The sequence below is a fragment of the Rhamphochromis sp. 'chilingali' genome (assembly GCF_963969265.1).
Source record: "Rhamphochromis sp. 'chilingali' genome assembly, chromosome: 7".
Taxonomy (NCBI): Eukaryota; Metazoa; Chordata; class Actinopteri; order Cichliformes; family Cichlidae; genus Rhamphochromis; species Rhamphochromis sp. 'chilingali'.
The window spans coordinates 24,477,664-24,496,501 of NC_137934.1; the positions used below are offsets into that span (position 1 = coordinate 24,477,664).

Sequence of the window (18,838 nt, forward strand, 5' to 3'; positions counted from 1 at the left end):
CTCGGCTTGCCGACGTTGCCGACTACAACTGCAGATTATTTTTCAGACAACAGCCTAGAGCTTCAGGGGGCCAAGGATGCAGAGGCCCCCAGGGCAGCACACTATCAGCACCTGTATAAGCTCGGCTATTCACAACAGCAGCATCAACACGTTCACACACCCCTGCACAGCTCTGTACTCACTCACTGAATCTCATCAGATCCACAATAACAGTGAGCATTTGGAAACACACCTCACACGCATAGTGTTATACTCTCGGCCACCTGGGGATTCAGTGTTGAGCCCTCTGCTTCCCCTGATGGGCCGACTGTTCCACTGGGAAATACAGTCATCCAACCGCTACCTCACATGTGGAAGCAATGACATAAGCAGTGAAAATGGCCCATTTTTCCCCGAAATGTCAGTGAGAAAACCCAGGAACAAGAAAATTACATAATTCAACCAGAGTGTGTGAGTTAGCTTCAGTTTTACTAACATGAAAAGATGAAATAACTTCAGGTGAAGGTGACCACAGACTCGCCTGAAGTAGGTGATGTTTGCAGTTCAATATTTACATCGTTTACACCTTTAAAACGTTTAAATGTTCACTCACGTCCACCTCGAGTCTGCAGGGATGAACAAACCAGCATGACTGAAGTTTTATTTATGTCCTTATGTAAGAAATCTCAAACTGTCAGATGATTTCCTGATCTAACGAAAGTCTCACTGACAGGTATAACTACAGGTGAGCACCCAGACAGGTAAAACCAGCAGCGGAACATAGAGCAGCAAGTGATTCTCATGCTAACAACATTTCTGTGATATTACTTTTAAATCTTCATCTCCCTCATTGTTTGCAGGGGCTTGCTGTAGCAGCTCGCCTCACAAAGACAAGTTTTGTGCACGTGTGGCAACCCCACATCACCTCATCAGCTGACATTAAATACATTAACATGAGTTAAGGATCGGTGATGATGAGGAAGCAGCTCAGAGTTGGTGTGAAAGAGTGCTACAGTGGGACTCAATCACTACACACACAAAGTCAGAGTCATAAAAACACAAGGAGAAACTAAAATAAAGTCTTTATGTCTTTGTGTTGTGATAACATCTAAGTGTCTGATAGAAGCGATCGGGAAACTTGGAGCTCTTTTTGTTCCGTAACAGAACAAAGACGAAGTGAGAGCTGCTGAGAGTGCAGCATCAGCTGCTCTGCACTCATTAAACTGTCAGAACAGCGACATATACAAACTGCTGGAGGAGAAAATCACAGTGAGATGTCTGTCGCTTTCTGCTCTTAGCAAATAAACCTTTTCCCCCTGTTCCCTCAGAGCACGCTCCATACTGCACTGCAAACGACACAGCACACATAAAAACTGCTTTAGCCTGATACGTGCAGATGGAAACATGCTTCAGTCGCAGTCTTTGAAGGCCTGCCCCTCTCCCCACGATGATGCACTGTTCCCAGGAAATAAACAGAAGCACACTGTATTGTTTGAGCCACAGGAAACGTGATCATTTCCACTAAACTGTGGACAGTCTGGAGGCTTAAGAGTTGCTGACACGCAGGTGTTTCCAACAAATACCCAGAGCCCAGGGAATGGTTTTCTTTCAGTGTTTCCACAAAATAAACTGGACCGTGCTACTGTGTTAGGATGTGGATTTAGTGTGAAATTAAATGTTTCATATACAAAAGTGCACATGTTGTTTTAGGTCTTTCCAGTAAATACACAGAGCCAATCATCTTCAACTGTCATCATCAGGGTATCAGTTAACAGGGGGTAGTTCTTGGTGAGTAAGCTTTTTCCAATAAATATACTGGATCTTGTGAAGATTCGACAGCCTGAAACCAGGAGACGAATCTGCTGCAGAGATGAAAAGAGTGGAACTGACTGGTGTACTGCTGGCAACCAAACTGCAACAATCCGAGACAGAGAGGCTAATTAGCTGTCACGTTCGAGGGAAAGTTCATGAGCGCTGAGGTCAGCAGACAAAAAGAAATCTGAGAGATCTTTAATTTTAGCCCTTTGTAAAAACAGAAAGTATTGCTCTGAAAAAATAGAAAACCACATTTACCAGAGCACAGGTAAAGAAACACCCACAGCAGGGACACACGTACACTCCATCCAGAAGAGAGTGAGGGTGGGTACATCAGCATAAGGTGGAATAAAACAAACAAACCTTTAGTGAGAGAGAACAGCAAACCCCATAACCTACAGGAAGTTATGCTAATGAGTGAAAATGATCCATCGCTCTGTGAGTCCTGGATCTTACTGCTTTGTTACGGCCCGGGCCTAAATGAACCGGGGGTAACCACCAGGGGCTCGTCCGGGATTCGGACCACTGTTACTATGGAGGATATGGGGTCAGCTGAATTTCCACATAAGTGGTGCAAATTTCCAACACATCCGTGTCTATTAGACTGTGGTTTCTGACGGGAGTCCAGACTGTGAAACAGGATTCATGTCTGAGAGAGGGCTGAGGCCAGGAGCAGCACTGTGAGAGCAGAAGAGGTATGAGCTCAGGTGAACAGGTGAGTGAAACATGGTTCTGCTCATCTCTGGGTGGTTGAGAGCCAGAGCTGATTCAGGGTCTGAAAACCATGAATGTGACAGTCTGACATGAGCAATAAGCTGCGAGCTGTGGAGGAGGCTCAGCAGGAAGGCGAACAGATTCGAATGTTTCAGCTTCACTGTGGGGTTTTTATGGAGAGCAGATGGAAACAAAGAGACTCCTGAAGGGAGCTCCATTAACATGTGTCTGTAGAGTTTGGCTCGAATTCTGCTTTCACTTCATTAAAGCGCCTCCCAATGACTCATGGTATGAATTGGTGCTGTATAAATAAAGCTGAACTGAACAGGATTTTTCAGGATTACTTCTGCAAATACCAACAGAAAATACCAAAATCTGAGAGGTTGCTGATTGACGAGGAAAAACTCTCAACATGCCTCTTTTTACATCTGCAGTTTCATTATTGTCTTTATATGGCTGATATTATGCTGCTTCATGTGTGCTCTCTCTGTCAATCTCTTTCAAATAAACTGAACATGTACGGTCTTCACACGGTCCAACATCTCCATCATTCACAGCTTCCTCTCAAACCAGCAGTCGTCTCTCTGCGATTAGAGCAGATCTCCACAGCAATGACCCCTGACCCAGCCTTCAGCTGATCCTACAGGATCTGACATGTTATATTGACTAATTATGTAATACGTGCATGTTATATTGATCAGTTTTTACCTGCATATGAATTTTTGGAGGGAAATAAATAAGAGCTGGATGCCCAGGTCATGCTGAAATTACCATTCTGCAGGGTTCAACTAGTTATGCTCAGATTTGATTAATTTGAAAAGGAAAAGAGTTGAGAGAAAAAAAATGGAACATGAAAACTGTTGAAAATTAATGAAGTGACAACAAAGCAGCATGTAAAATCAAAAAGTCATTAACAGGGTTACAGAAGGAGGGACAGGACGCTGGGAACAGCAGAAACAAAGCGCTCTGTCAAAATCTCCACGTCAAACTGACAGCAATCCATTTATTAAAACATCATTCAAGATAAACCTCTAATAATTCATAAAAACATGGAGCTGTGTGCAACAACCTTTAATCTGGACACACTTACAGTGGGGCAAAAAAGTATTTAGTCAGCCACCGATTGTGCAAGTTCCCCCACTTAAAATGATGACAGAGGTCAGTAATTTGCACCAGAGGTACACTTCAACTGTGAGAGACAGAATGTGAAAAAAAAATAAATAAATAAAATCCATGAATCCACATGGTAGGATTTGTAAAGAATTTATTCGTAAATCAGGGTGGAAAATAAGTATTTGGTCAATAACAAAAATACAACTCAATACTTTGTAACATAACCTTTGTTGGCAATAACAGAGGTCAAACGTTTACTATAGGTCTTTACCAGGTTTGCACACACAGTAGCTGGTATTTTGGCCCATTCCTCCATGCAGATCTTCTCGAGAGCAGTGATGTTTTGGGGCTGTCGCCGAGCAACACGGACTTTCAACTCCCGCCACAGATTTTCTATGGGGTTGAGGTCTGGAGACTGGCTAGGCCACTCCAGGACTTTCAAATGCTTCTTACGGAGCCACTCCTTTGTTGCCCGGGCGGTGTGTTTTGGATCATTGTCATGTTGGAAGACCCAGCCTCGTTTCATCTTCAGAGTTCTCACTGATGGAAGGAGGTTTTGGCTCAAAATCTCACGATACATGGCCCCATTCATTCTGTCCTTAACACGGATCAGTCGTCCTGTCCCCTTGGCAGAAAAACAGCCCCATAGCATGATGTTTCCACCCCCATGCTTCACAGTAGGTATGGTGTTCTTGGGATGCAACTCAGTACTCTTCTTCCTCCAAACACGACGAGTTGAGTTTATACCAAAAAGTTCTACTTTGGTTTCATCTGACCACATGACATTCTCCCAATCCTCTGCTGTATCATCCATGTGCTCTCTGGCAAACTTCAGACGGGCCTGGACATGCACTGGCTTCAGCAGCGGAACACGTCTGGCACTGCGGGATTTGATTCCCTGCCGTTGTAGTGTGTTACTGATGGTGACCTTTGTTACTTTGGTCCCAGCTCTCTGCAGGTCATTCACCAGGTCCCCCCGTGTGGTTCTGGGATCTTTGCTCACCGTTCTCATGATCATTTTGACCCCACGGGATGAGATCTTGCGTGGAGCCCCAGATCGAGGGAGATTATCAGTGGTCTTGTATGCCTTCCATTTTCTGATGATTGCTCCCACAGTTGATTTTTTCACACCAAGCTGCTTGCCTATTGTAGATTCACTCTTCCCAGTCTGGTGCAGGTCTACAATACTTTTCCTGGTGTCCTTCGAAAGCTCTTTGGTCTTGGCCATGGCAGAGTTTGGAGTCTGACTGTTTGAGGCTGTGGACAGGTGTCTTTTATACAGATGATGAGTTCAAACAGGTGCCATTCATACAGGTAACGAGTGGGGGACAGAAAAGCTTCTTACAGAGGACGTTACAGGTCTGTGAGAGCCAGAGATTTTCCTTGTTTGAGGTGACCAAATACTTATTTTCCACCCTAATTTACGAATAAATTCTTTACAAATCCTACCATGTGAATTCATGGATTTTTTTTTTCACATTCTGTCTCTCACAGTTGAAGTGTACCTCTGGTGCAAATTACTGACCTCTGTCATCATTTTAAGTGGGGGAACTTGCACAATCGGTGGCTGACTAAATACTTTTTTGCCCCACTGTATTTGGGGTTGGGAGTGGAACAGAAAGTAAGGAAACCCAGAGTGCCATTAAAAACAGGAGAGGTTCTTATATTTCAAAAATGGTAAATGGCCTGTATTTGTATAGCGCTTTACTAGTCCCTAAGGACCCCAAAGCGCTTTACACATCCAGTCATGCACCCATTCACACACACATTCACACACTGGTGATGGGATTAATTCAAAAGAAATGACCTCAATGCCATATTTTATTTAGGAACCTTAGAGAGCACTTTGCAAAATAACACATTCTTATAATTTCACCCTCAGATGAGCCAAGCTACGACTGTCAGGGAAGGTGATGTACACTGTAAAAACTGTGATTTGGGTTCATTAATATCTAATAGAAAAGTAATAGTAAGTATTACTCAGTAAAAAACATGTTCACATTCTGTCTCTCACAGTTGAAGTGTACCTCTGGTGCAAATTACTGACCTCTGTCATCATTTTAGGTGGGGGAACTTGCACAATCGGTGGCTGACTAAATACTTTTTTGCCCCACTGTAACTGTGGGGTGGCTGTGGCACAAGAGGTCAAGCAGGCCATCTACTGATCAGAAGGTTGGTAGTTTGATCCTTGGATGCTTTAGTCTGTGTACCTCAGTATCCTTGAGCAAGACCCTGAGTTTGTCCCAATGTGTCCACAGGGCTGTGAATGGTACATAGGAATGTTTGTATGAATGAGATGTGTTGTATAAAGCACTCTTATGCATAAAAACCCTTGACTGTAGAAGCAGCATGGTGTAATACTGTCAGCAGCAGTCAGAGAGTGGCATCTGTAAGCTCCAACCCACAAAAGTCCAAATAAATCCTCTGTGCCTCAGAGGTACTGCAGTTAAATTCCTACAGGTACACTAAAATACTTTGTTTTGTGAAAGTGCATGTCAGGCAGTTGTTTGTCTCCATGCCTGAACAGATAAAAACAGATAAAAGCACAGAGCTGTGTGTCTGATAAACTGTCCTCAGATCCGCCTCTGACAGCAGAAACCTGCTATAAAGCTTTTTCTGCTGTGCCGACAGATTGCCATGTCTCGAGGCTCCTCCAGCCACAGAAATGAGAGATCCAGGCAGGAAACAGATCTGCAGCTTTCTAATCACACTCTCCGTCTTCTTCTTCATGTTCTACATACTTTATTGCATTTGCTTCCTAATTTGGGCCGAGGAAGTGGAGGCTGATTGCATTGCAGGGTAATCACAGTGAGCCTGAGGGATGCTGCTGTCGCCGTGGAAACCCCCTCATCTTCCCCCTCCTGCGAGGAGGTTTTCTACCCGTTTGACTTCATTTAGTTCGGTTTGCTCATCAGCGTGTGACTCCCTGCAGTCAGAGTGCAATAAAATCTGCAGAAGCATCACAGAAGCACCCCATTTGTACGAGTGAGAGCAGCCTCGCTGTCACAGGCTGCCGTCTAACCCTTTAGCAAAATCTTTTTTTTATCTCATTTCAGCCTCTCAAATGAGCTTTAGTGGGTTTCACAGTCTGTGTGCCTTCAAACACCTTTTATCTTTTGATGTTTGGTTAGGTTTCAGAATCAAATCTGCTCCATTAAAAAAGGCAAAATGCTGGAAAACTTCAAGGCTCAACTCCAGCGTTAACCCTCTCACACAGGCAGCAGCAGCATCTTGCCTGAGAAGATCCTTCTGGTCAGCATGCTGCTGTGCTGTTAGCAGGTGTTAGCTGTTAGCTTTATAATACTGAAAAATCAGGGGTTGGGCTAAAACAGAGGCCTTCACACAGGAAGAGCCAGCATCCGAGGAGTGAACAGAGGAAAGTCACGATGCAGCAATGACAGCATCACAACGTGAGGGGTACCGAGTTAAAGTGACTAAAGCCACTATAAGAGCAGGAAAGGACGCTAGTGGTTGATAAGTGGGCAGTAAATACATCAAAAGCTTCCCTGGAACGACCAATCATCAGCTACGAAGTGATATACAACGAGCCAATGGCGAACTTCAGCCTAAGTGAGACTTTTACAAGTCCAGTATTCTCAGAATTAAACTAAGGTCCTCAGCATGGCAGAGGAAAGGCTTTAAAATCAGAACTGATTTGGCTGTAGACGATCTGAGGATGACGAGCTACTATTAGAGCAGCTGTCTCTGAGTGGACATGTACCTGAAGCGCTTCCTGTTGGGTTTTTGGCTGTTCTTGTCAAGTGATTGCCGGTAAATTTCCCGCTGATGTAGATTTACTCACAACCCGTTCTCACTCCCAAAGCGTAACATTTTATGCTAGGTGACAAATCGTCACCATATTACGTTTTCGGCTACCCACCACGTTCCTAAATGACGACCTCGGAAAAAGAGGAAATATGAGAACCGTCTGGACTGAACCTACACATGTTCGCTCTTTTTCTTCAAATCGCTTAGAAACACGCTATTTAACATCATTAAAGTCCTGGTTAAGGTCAGGAATAAGGTTATGGTCAGGGCTAGGGATAAGGTTAGGTTTAGGGCTGGAATACAGGGCTGGAACGTCTACTACCGCGGGAGCGTCATTGCACTGGATTCCAGCCATAACCCGCCGCGTACCATAAGAACGCCGAAGGTCTCCTTTCGCGTTCCTCAGGAACGCCGCGGGACGTGACAAAACGTCGACATGTTACGCCTCGGGAGTGAGAACGCTCTGTTACTCACTAAGCGGCCACGAGGAGCCTTGGGGGTACCAAGTGATGTGATAAACTGCGAGCATGGACTGAAGATCTCAGTCTGATTGTGAGGTGAAGAGTTCCTCTGTTCCCGCTCAGAAATGAAGGCTGTATTTAACAGCTGAAGGAGGCGCACTGCAGACGCTGCTGTAAGTGTTAAAGCCTTGGATGTGTGAGCGTTATCGGTGCGCCACCGGCCAAGTGTTCTTTAAACTAATCCGAGGACATTTTTCCTGTTTGTTTGGTTTTTATCTCAATCTGCTGCAGCTCACTGACCCACTTCATTTATCTCTCCTCTTCATCTCACTGTGCTCTCTGTGGAGGCAGATTCAGCTTCTACACCCATACACACACACACATAAATACACACACACACAGGCACACACACACATAAATACACACACACACAGGCACACACACACATACACAGATAAATACACACACGCAGACACACACACACACACACACGCAGACACACACACACAGGCACACACACACACACACAGACACACTCCCCTCTGAATCTGAAAACACAAACAGCAGAAAGTGAGGAAGTCTGGCGCTTGTCATCTTTACATTATTTATACTGAGCAGGACTTAAACTTAAACAACTTAAACATAACCTCGACATAACCTAACTGAACTTTCCTCCAAACTCAGTCTTCAACGTGTAGGTGTATACTAATCCTCTGAAGCCTGATCCATGAAATAATTCTAATTTTAAAAACTGGAGTGTTTATAAATTTATACATTTGAATGCTCGAGTACTATTTACTATATGTACTATATGCCCTGGGGCGCCTCTGTCAGTGCGCCCCAGGGCAGCTGTGGCTACAATGTAGCTTGCCATCGCCAGTGTGTGAATGTGTGTGTGAATGGGTGAATGTCTGAATGTAGTGTGAGGCGCTTTGGGGTCCTTAGGGACTAGAAAAGCGCTATACAAATGCAGACCATTTATTTTTGTTACATTTTTTTAATGTTAGTTCTTCAGGGGATAAAATCACACTGATGATGTTGAGATCTCAAAACCTCATGCATCAAATATGATACTCTTGGGTTACACTTAGGGCTAGGCGATATGGCCAAAAATCCATATCACGATATAATTTGAAGCACGTGAGGTAACGATATATATCACGATATATTCTTTTCTTCTGTATAATGTATTTTCCACACTATAAAGCACACTTAAAATCCTTTAATTTTCTCAAAAATCGAGAGTGTGCCTTATGTATGAATTCTGGTTGTGCTTACTGACCTTGATGGATTGTCAGAGCATTAGGGCTGCCGTAGTGAGGAGCTTCATGGAGTAATCTGAGTCCAAAACTCTGTCCGCTTCAGGTCCCAAATCAAACGAACACTGAGAGTTAAAAACGGTCTAAATTCTTTCATCTTTAATAAAATCATCAGCGTTGCTGCTTTAGCAGGTGTAACAATTAAGTTTAACATCCAGGCATCCATGAAAACAGAATTTATTAAATTTAATGGAAGTTAGAAGTTAGAAGTTAACAGGAAGTTAGCTCGCTAGTTTACACCTAAACATTTCATACCATGTTCTGATGGAGAGATTTTTGAAACTAATTAAAACGTACAGCTCTGCTACCACTTCCAACATAAATGAAGACAGAAAACTAAACTGCAGTGGCATTTGTAGGGTTACTGAAGTTGGGTTAGCTGATATATAATGTTGTGCTACGTGATTGCTAGCGACACTGCTATGTTAGCATAACATTGGCACAGTGAAGCTGGAGGATGAACGCCAACTTTTTTCCACTCGATAAAAGTTAACGTGAGGGATTCTGGTGGTCAGGGACAAATGCAATCACATAGCAGGATGCTATACACGGGGCAAACTTCAGTCAGGAGAACAACTGAGATCATTCATCCACAATACGAGGTTAGTTTTAATATATACTTCTTCCCACTCCCTTTCAACATGTAAATTAATCAGAACTTTTTTTTATATGTAATTTGTATAGTATTTTTTTTCTCTCTTATTTTCTTTTCTAAATGTACTTGTATATTGTTCACATGTTGAAATAAATTACCAATCAATCAATCAATCAATCAATCAATACTGCAACAACATGGGAACAGAACAGCTGCGAGAGAATTCAACATTAATGAATCAATGTTACGGAAGTGGAGGAAGCGCAGTTTTTGGCTTTCCCCATATTTCAAAAGTGCTTCATCTCTTTGCTATGACTGTCGCCTGGCATAATTTGCAGATGATAATGGTTGTAGCCGCTGCCATGCTTTCGACCAAAACAGGCGCAGCTTGATGACATCATCAACATGCGCTATCGCGATAGAGCGGTATAGTCAAAATCTCTATCGTTGGCCAAATTTATATCGTTTCTATCGTATATCGTTTCTATCGTATATCGTTTATATCGCCCACCCCTAGTTACAGTGTTAATTTAGAACAATCCTACTTAATTTAAGCCTTGGTTAATTTAGGTTAAGTACATCTTAAGTCAAACACATAAACACTTAATTTAAGTCAGACTAACTTCATTTGTGTCCTGTAAAGTTACTAAACTGTAATACGGCTTTAACCTGAGCTCTGCTTAAGTCAAATTTAGGTTATCTTAAAACCTACTATATAAATCAATCAAGAAACTATGTCCTACTCGATATAATGTTAAACATATTCCTAAACATAGATCAGGGGTCCGTTTTTCGAACCTCGCTTACTACATCCAAGATCAAATGACACATCCAAGATCAAATCATTGCGCTAACTTTGAGCTCGCTATTCCGGTTCTCTGAACACACCTGTTGTTGACGATTAGTATAGCTGGATGAAGTAATGTGAGATCACTGGCTGGCTTAAAAGGGGCTACGCATCGAAAGTAGAAACATTGATCGGCAACCCTTTGATTGGTCGGCGAAAATGTCGAAGGAGCGCGCTCAGTATTTTTCGGCAGCAGAGCAAGAACTCTTGAGTGAGGGATTCCAAGAGTTTCAGAGTTTAATTAAAACGCAAGGGAACACTGCAAAGGCTGCAAAAGCAAGGAGAGAGGGCTGGCAGAAAGTTGCTGACAAATTAAACTCGTAAGTAATTTAATAATAATAATAATAATGGATTGGATTTATATAGCGCTTTTCAAGGCACCCAAAGCGCTTTACAATGCCACTATTCATTCACTCTCGCATTCACACACTGGTGGAGGCAAGCTACGGTTGTAGCCACAGCTGCCCTGCGGCAGACTGACAGAAGCCAGGCTGCCATATCGCGCCATCGGCCCCTCTGGCCAACACCAGTAGGCGGTAGGGTAGATTTATTATATTACACTATATTATCCAATATTATATTACATTATATTATATTGTTATATTATATCCTCTTTCACATTAGAGCCACAACAGGACCCACTAGAACATGGGAACAAGTAAAAGTGAAATATAAGAATATTCTACAGAATGGTAATATTTATCACTTATATTGCTTTTAGTCTCTTGAAAAGAGACCCTGAAATAATCTGTTTGTTTGTTTATAACAGCAACCAGGAAAAGGGCAGAGCAAAAGAAGACAGGTGGTGGTCCTGCACCCCCTCGTCAACAAGTTGGTTAAGTAAATAATACCCTCACGGGAAAATCGATCTCTCTCTATGAGCACACTGTCGCGCTGAGCAAAAGGATCCTGACTATCCCGCAATATACGCTGAATTCTGAAAACTCTCCTTATCAATCTTGCACCTTCCGCAATGGGTGGCTCGCGTATACGGACAGGACATGGCTGCGACAGACTTCCCAAATCCACCTTCGCTTTTATAGCCGTGGTCTCTCATCTTGATTACACGAAGTAATTTACAATTGCTACTCTGAAATATGAATTACATCTGAAATAATCAAATACATGAAATAGAATGATTAATAGTACATTTCCCTTTTTTTTAGGAAATGACCTGTATGTATCTGTATGAAATCAATGAAAGGATCAAGTACTGCATTATCTTTAGTTACATTGATAATATTTATTTATGGAATAACAGTGGTAAAATATCGCTGTTGCTTTCGTATAAATGAAGCGGACATACCTGAGTAGCCGCGATCTAATCTTGTTTACATAAAGTAAGCCTGCTCCCGAGCAGGTTTACGCTTACGGATCTGTTGCTATGACAGCAAGTCCCGGATGAGCTTCGGAGAACCGAACGATCCAAGATCACGCAAAATCGTCAACAATCAAATCCAGCTAACTTACTTAGCGAGGTACGAAGAACGGACCCCTGCTTAACATAAACTTATCCTAGCTTAATATAATATTAACCTAACACAACTCAGCCCTGAATCTTCCCAGAGATACCTACCTTAATACCTACCTATCATTATCTAAATTAAGTGAACCTGAATGTAGTCAGACTTAATCTAAACATAGTCTACCTTAGCCTTACTTATCCTATCCCACACAGTTTCAGTCTTCAGTTAATGACTGAAATGTTTATAAAGAGAAAAGCCGATGAACTTAATCTAACACTACTACTGATGGGATGAGGGTCCAGTCCACCTGTACAGGCACAGGATTCATATTAACCAAAGCTCAGAAGCTCTTGTTGCTCCTGCACTCGCACTGAAACACTCCTCTTTGTGTCTCCTCCGAAAGCAGCAAAGAAGGAAAACAAAGGGGAGCCACCGAGCACGCTCCCTGCGCTCCGGAGCTGCGGCGGTGAGCAAACATTTGAGCTGTGACAGCAGATGAAACAGGTTGTTGGTGTGTGTGGAGCTGAACACTGTTTGTTTAGCTGCTGTCAGACGGCAGAGACACACACCCGTAGGCTGACACTCATTTAGCGCGCCAGTCTACGCTCTGAGGAGCTCGAACACATAAAAAACATCCGACGCTCAGTCTCTCATCACTCCAGTAATATTTCCCTCAGTCTGAGTGGGGTTAAAAACACTTTCTAACAAACACTTCACAGAAAACTCTGTACATGGTCCCCGGGCCTGGGGCTATTTAGGGTTTCCGTCCCTGATTCTGGTTCTGCTCGAGTTCCAGGTTCCTGTTTGAGTTTTGATCCATGTTACTTATGAACATTTGTATTATTTATAATTGATTTCATGTGTTTCTGGTAATATCAGATCCTTCTGTTCAGGCTGTTCTTTCAGTTTTGTTTTTTTTGTAGCTCAAAATAAATGAAACGTTATTTTAGATAGACAAATGATTCTCCTGGTTAAAATTTGAGTAATCCTGAGCAGAGATGGGCAGTATCTGATTACTTTTTTCAAGTAACGAGTAAAGTAAGAGATTACTATTGCAAAAACGGTAATTAGATTACCGTTACTTTCCCGTAGGAACGCTGCGTTACTGCGTTACTAAAACCGTGATTCTTTGCGAGAATGTCTCATGACAGTGACGTAAGCGAGTGCGCCGTTAGTGACAACAGCTGTGTGCAGATCAACAATGGATCACATATCGATTGTGGGAGAGAGTATGAGCGTGCAGCGTTTAAAGCATGGAAGTACTGACCTTACTTTAAGTTTGATTCCATAAAAAGTGACAAAAACATTAGCGTCCATCGTGCGTGGGAAGAAAACTTCTTTTTACAGCGAAAAACACCCCTAAATTTCCAAGCAAGCACCGAGTGCGCAACCACGTAATGGGAAACTCACAGAGAAAGTCGCGGATTCTTTAACTGACCGCGGCACACCTGCACCAGGGTAAACCTCCGCCTGCACCACTCCTGCTTTACAGGTGAAAATAGAGCAAAAGGACCGCTAGTCTTTGACTTAATTTTTTTTCTGCTGTGTTTTACTTGCATCTGTTTGAAAGAGTGAGTGTAAACACAAAAAATATTTTATTTTATGTGCTGGAATGTGTAGAAAATAGGTTTAAATGTCAGAGAATGTTGCATATAATTAAATTTTTGCTTGATGCATAAAGTTAAAAGATTTAAACTGATAAAACAAGTTAAAAAAAAGATACTTTTCCATTTGATTACATTTTGTATGATGGATTATGTAGAAAAAGTAGAATTGGGCTGAAAGATCTATCGCTTTATCACCTCTTCAGGTTGTAAATTGTGTTTTTAAAAAGTAACTAAGTAATTAATTACTTTTGAAAATAAGTAATCAGTAAAGTAACGGGATTACTTTTTGGGGAAGTAATCAGTAATTAGTTACTGATTACTTTTTTCAAGTAACTTGACCAACACTGATCCTGAGTTTATCTTGTAATCTGTGGTAATCCTGAGTTCTGGATCCGCTCAGGTGTCACGGTTTAAGTTTGGACAGGTGTTTGGTTTGTGTTGCGTTTGTTGTTTCTTCATGTTTTTCAGTTTAATCATCATCTTCTGGTTCTTTGTTTCCCTTCACAGGTTCATTTTACTTCCACCTTATGTGCCTCCTGATTGTGTGTGTGTGTGTGTGTCCTGTTCTCCATTAATGGGTTGTGTTATTCCTGCCCTTGGACTCCATCAGTACATTAAAGGTTCTCCTTTCATCAGTGTGTCCTGCACTCTGCTGCCTGTCGCAGCAGACCTGTTATACAAAATATATGAAGTACACCTGAATTACTATTATTACTACTATATTATATTACTAATATTTTTCATATCTAATTTGTAATGTTGTTTTGTTTTCCATCCTCTATGTATTGCTTTGGTCTCTCTGTAACAGCTGGACATATCTCATGTTCGAGTGAGTGTGCCTTAAATTTACCTGTAAAGATTTGTACTCCGTAACATCAGGACGCCTCTGATCATCCAAAATTCACACACAGAGTAAGAGTGGGCCAAAACCAACACTGCTCTGGTCTCTGTAATATTTCCTCTTCATAACAACTCATCAGAGACGAGACTGAAGAACAACAGACACACACACACAGCAGTTTATTATATAGCCTGAGTCCTCTGTTGGGCCTCTGTGTTTTCATGTTTTATTTCTACATATAAAATGCTGTAAACACTGAAGTAACTTTGCTCCCAGACAGAAACTCTTACTGACAGAAAAATGTGACTTCACATAGAGAGTGACCTTTTTTATTACAAAAGCTCCCGAGAAGACAAGAACCTCTCAAAGATCCTCCTGTGGGCCCTTCACAGACGCCCTTCTTTCACCTGCTCAGCACTAATTACCAGCTGAGTCTGTGTGACGTCCCCACACGCACTCTGGATACACACTGATAGCCTGGCTGTGGGTATCCATCCAGTCACAAAAAGCGCATTTGGTTAAAACCGACTTTGAGGTCTTGTGACGTTAGAACGTGAACATCTGTCTGCACTCACGCTCATGACATCAGAGTGTGAGCTTTTCTTTGCATGTCCATAAGAGAAACTGGAACACTGACCCAGAGTCACTGTCGACCGATGATGTGTAATCTATTTCAGCTGGGAGGAAAACCTCTGAGCGCTCTGAGGCGTGGATTTGATCTGTGTCTACTATTTCTGCATTTCTGCGTCTTTTGTTGTGTTTTTCATGCAGCTGTGAGGCGAGCCGAGCTCCTCTCAAAGAGCACTACAGTAAAAGTTTATCTCTCATTATCTCAGCAGACGTTTGTATCGACTGCTGCGTGACGTGAAGAACATGAAACACATGTTGCAGCATCACAGCAGACATAATTGATTTTAAAAATGAGCCGCTGGCTGGAATTCTTCTCCACTCTGAACACAACAAGAAGTTTTTGTGTGTTTTTGAAAGTTTCTGTAAAAGCACCTGCAAACTTGCTCCACACAATGATTTATTCATGCGCTCAAACTCTTTGTGCTCAGTCAGTTAAAGTTTGGATCCCCTCAGCGAAAAACTCCAGAAGTTTCTCACAGAACTGAAACCAGGAGGTCCGACTGAGGCAAGAGAGAGAGAGGGTGGGGAGCTTAGCACATGAGGGGTCGGGGTATATTCTTCTACACTGAGCTGATCTTCAGCAGCTGCCTGTTGAAAAATGTAATCCACGTTTAGCTGAACTCGTTTAGGCTTCATCAGTGTTTCTGAGCAAAGCCAGGAGGCCCGTCAGGAGCGCCCGTTCCCAGCCACTGCACCACAAACCTCCCTGTGATTGCAGTCATTAGCAGGTGGCTGCCGTCACTGAGTGGTAGTGAAGCGTGATCAAGTACAACATGAACCAGAGACCGCTGCTTCCAAAGTCAGAAGCTGTGCCCTGGCTGCAGTGATACGGCAGAGGTTTTACACTGAAGGCGAACACTTGCAGTGTCAGCATCTTCATGCAACATACAGGCAACCAAAGCAATTTAAGTGCAGCTTTGGGCAAACGGTTGCCCCTAATTGCCTGCAACCTTCAGCAACCGCTCTCCAACCACACATTTCCCTGTGGCGACCACGGGCCTCAGTCTGTTTAGATCAGTCGCACAGACTGAGATGTCGCAGAGCAACGGATATCATTTTCACCTTTCTAATTAAAGACATTGACCAGCAGGCGCTAAACCTTTTTTACCTGACATGAAGCAGCGTTAGCTTCAGTCACATTCTCCCAGCATGAAGTCAGATTAAAGGAGTGCTTATTGTGACAGTAAGTGCACACAGACACAGACCCACTCAGTCCAAGCTCTCAGACAACACTCACAGACCCACAAACATCTGTGACTCAGTGTGGCGGTGAAATGCTGGAACAGCTCATTCTGCTTTTATAAAGCCGGTTTCTTTGTGTGGACCAGCAGCCCCACACGATAGAAGCTCAATGAGTAAACAGAAAAACCCTGAATATTGCTGCATCCCTGAGAAAGGATCAATAATTCAGTGGAAGCTGATCATGCTGACAGAAAGCGTGAAGGTGCTGTTGTGTTTTCCAGCCTTTCAGTGAACGCATCAATAAAACTGGAAGAAATATTTTTCTGTTAGACGATCATATGAGCAATTCTCTCGTCTTTACCTGCAGGACAAAACCAATCAGCGCCGATCGAGCTCTGATCGAAGGAGGAAAGTGATAGTGGGTGATGCCCACCCGGGTCCCACCATGGCTTCATTAATCTCACAAACACACCGATCAGTCCGCAGAGGTAATCGATAGATTGGCCTCACAGTCAGAGCCTTGTCTTCATCACACTCAGGTTTTATTTATGACATATTTTTAAAGGAAGTCATCAGAGAGGCTGTAGAATACACAGCCGTGAACCTAGACCTCCGTTTGGTGGACGGTTTGCTCTTGTGTTGAACATCTGTTGTAGCTCCTTTAAAAAACCTGCGAGTGCTTTTGTTTTTCTTGTGTTTTCTGTGGGATTAATCATGTCTTAGTTTCTGTTATGACTTTTTCAAAATGATCTTCTATTTTACATTCTCAGGATTAAAAACAAGGTTGTAAACAGATGTTAATTGACCTAATTTATAGCAATTTTACCCCTGACGATGATTAAAATTATATTTTGTCTAAAATTCTAATCATTTCTACCCTTGTTAGAAAATATTTTATTATATGTAGTAATATTTGATCATAGCTGCTAACAGTTCCATTCTGATAATATTAGGACTGTGTTCTGTTTTATGGTAATGACTTTCATACAAGTCCATCTTCATTCTCAGGGGGAAATAACGAATCAGATGTCAGCATTAGCTCACCAGCTTTAAAACTAAAGAGTGAATCAAGACATTTCCAGCCCCTCAAACTGCATTTAGACCAATTTATAGACATCATTAATGATCACTGTTACATAACATTCAATTGCTCATGGTTTAGATGAGATGGTTATTATAAAGCATTTTCTCTTGTTTTCTGAATGACACATGCAGTGATGAGGACCCGGAGCCCACAGAGAGCCTCTGTCTGTCTTCTGGGAAAAGGAGACTGTGTGCTGGTTAAAGAACGATTACTGGCTGTGTATTTATGGCATCCTGAGTATTCTGGTTTTCTAAAATAAAAGATAAGTAAAAAATTATTTTTGAACCCCTTGATCATTAGTTTAAATTCTGGGAAATGGGTTATTCATTTGGATTTACTCTCAGATTTTTTGAGGAGGGCTTTTTTCCTGTGCTTGGCTTGATTTTTGCACCGTGTTCACAATCTATGCTGTTTTGTGGTGAAGGTCACGGTTTGAGTGCCTTCAGTTCTGATCTGTTTTCTACTTGTATGACTGAACTCTCTGTGTTTCTTTGACCTTCTGCAATAAGAAACTAACTCTGAAATATTAGATTTCATTACATATTTGTGTTCGAGTGGATGTGAGCAGCGCTTACACAGCTCCTCTGTCTGAGTGTTTTTAAATGAACGTGATAAATGAAAAGTATTGAGGACTGAATCCAGCTGTGACCTTCGTCGTGTTTCATTATTCTGGACTTCATTCGGTGCATATTAAACCCTCACAGCAGGTTTATGTCACGGCTGCAGCTCTGCTTCCTTTAAACTGGATGTAATGATCTGATGAAGTCTCAGCATTCACAGCTCAGCGGACTCGTGTTTCTTCTGAGACTAAATGGAGAAAACATCTATTTAATTTCAGGCTAATGAGTAAGAACGAGCCTTGTCATGGTGTTATACAGACCTTCTTTAAATCGGGACCATCTGTGCACCACGGCGACGTCCTGCTGAGGGCGTGACATGAGGTCAGGCGGCCGGCAGGTTTACACTGTGAAAGCATTTTTTCAGTCTGAGTCAGTCAGATGAAGATGTGGAAGCAGAAACTAAAAGCTGATCAAGGAGTTGAGGAGCGTTTTTTAATCCTCTTTTTTCCTGCCTCTGTCTGTGCTTCAGCTCAACTGTGAAACCTTTGATCCTTCCTCCTCCTCCATCTCCTCCTCTCAATCCTTTAAGTCCTGCTCCACCCAGACTCTGTTGACTGCTGCCGGAAAGCCCGCTAAGGTTATCGAACATTAAATCCGCCTCAGGGACAATTTGTTCTCACATTGATGAGGGTCAAAGGTCAGAGTTGGAGGTGCCGCAGAGGCAGGTATGAGCTAATCTCCAACATACAGACTTATAGTTTTGATTTTGTCATCAGTTGTCAGATACATTCAGTGATTTTCAGAATAAAAGCTGTCCCTGTCACGTAAACAAAAACACAGATAATCTGCCCAGCCCT

At 42.5% G+C, this 18,838-nt stretch overlaps 1 protein-coding gene and 1 long non-coding RNA gene across 2 annotated transcripts in view; one reads left to right on the forward strand and one right to left on the reverse strand.

Moving 5' to 3' along the window:
* The window catches only part of LOC308399930 (A-type voltage-gated potassium channel KCND2-like), a 103,834-nt gene that overhangs the window by 55,683 nt on the left and 29,313 nt on the right, over nt 1-18,838 (reverse strand). The gene's annotated exons all lie outside the window — the stretch shown is intronic.
* LOC308399933 lies at nt 13,400-17,651 on the forward strand. Its single transcript, XR_013972273.1, has 3 exons — nt 13,400-13,569; nt 16,705-16,825; nt 17,553-17,651. It is a non-coding gene; the product is annotated as an uncharacterized lncRNA (long non-coding RNA).